Source organism: Moschus berezovskii, chromosome 6, assembly GCF_049115385.1.
Source record: "Moschus berezovskii isolate FMDL1 chromosome 6, NW_MosBer_1.0, whole genome shotgun sequence".
NCBI classification, from domain to species: domain Eukaryota; kingdom Metazoa; phylum Chordata; class Mammalia; order Artiodactyla; family Moschidae; genus Moschus; species Moschus berezovskii.
Window position 1 is genome coordinate 110,719,959 of NC_142465.1, and position 1,620 is coordinate 110,721,578.

A 1,620-nucleotide genomic window follows, 5' to 3' on the forward strand; every position below is an offset into this window, starting at 1 on the left:
CTGGGCAGGATGTGGGGCTCATGCCACCATTGTTTTATTGTCTGGGGGCATGTCTCGTGCTTCTGTTGCATGGTTGTGTGGCTAAGCACACCTGCTTTCTTGAGTAATCATTAACTTACAAGAGTCTCCCATCTTTCTACTTAGAATCCCTTAGTGGGATTAACTATTTAATCAGTCTGTCTCAACCCTGCTGAGGTGGGCTGGGGAGGTGCTGTCCATTCTAGAGGTAAAATAACTGGGTCTCACATTAAGGTCAGACAGGAGCAGGGTCTATGACCAGATTGAACTTCGGGGCTGCTCACCCTCCACACTGCGTGGTGGTCCATGGGATTGCAAAGAGTTGGACACGACTGAGCAACTGATCAACCCTCCACATGGCAGGGTCAATTTCATGACAGGGGGTTGTGGTGAGGGAAAGTACAAGGCTGACTGCAGGACTGAGCCGGGAGCACAGCGGCTGTCTTCTGATTGGTTGGAGATTAGGTAACAGGGCAGTGTTTCAGATATCTTCAACCTTCTGATTCCAGACAATCTGGGTTTCACGTGCTTGTGCTCAGCTTGTAGCCACCATCCTCCCCGGGGTGAGGGTCTCAGTTCCCACAGAACTGCTCAAAGATGGGTGTCAGATTATTATGTATACGTCTTGAGGAGGCTCTAAGGCTGTTTTATCAATGAATGATGGTCCTAACTTCTGTTTAACTGCTCTTCCTGTTTCTGTGTTCCTTTATCAGTAATTGCTGCTGCCTTCCCTGTGGAACTTAGGAAGGGTGTCAAAAGACCAAAGCCTTTCTCTACAAACAAGAACGAGAACACGGAGAGGCTTTTTCACCTGGGAGGTCCCTGTGGGGTGCTGCTGGGTTCCAATCCCTTTTCTTGCATACTTTTCAATCCTGAGGGCAACAGGTGCTGGATAAGAAAGGGAATAAAGTTTTAGATAAAGAGGTTAATGAAATACTGGGCAGAGGAAGCTGGTTTTACCAGGCTTGGTTCCAGGACCAAAATACAGGCTTCCTTAGTGAGCTACACTCCTGGTCCTTAGGTGGTTGATGTGCTAGGTCGGTTCAGTCGCATCTGTTTGCGACCCCCATGGACTGTAGCCCACCAAGCTACATGGGATTCTCCAGGCACGAATACTGAAGTGGGTTGCCTATGCTCTCCTGCAGGGGATCTTCCCAACCGACGGATCGAACCAGTGTCTTTTAAGTCTTCTGCACTGGCAGGCGGGCTCTTTACCACTAGCGCCACCTGCTTGATAAACATGGTCAATTGAAGTCAACCGACTGCGCTCAGTATTTATGGCTGCCAGCTGGCAAAGAAACACCCGCCACGGATGGCGGCGGAGGGCGCAGAGGTGGGTACAGAGTCCAGATCACGATTTCTCCGCTGGGGTTCCCGCCCCAGCTGAATCCGCCCGGCACGCGCAGAGACCCCAAACGCAAACTCAACGCCCAGGAGAGCCAAGGAGCGCGCACGCGCAGTGACCCCGGAGCGCAGCGGCGGGGCGCTCTACTTGGCTACAGAGACAGAGGCCCGGACTAGCCGGCCGCGCAAGCACAGTGGCGCAACACGGGGACCCGCCCCACCGAGCCCCGGGGTGCGCATGCGCAGTGCTGCGGGGGG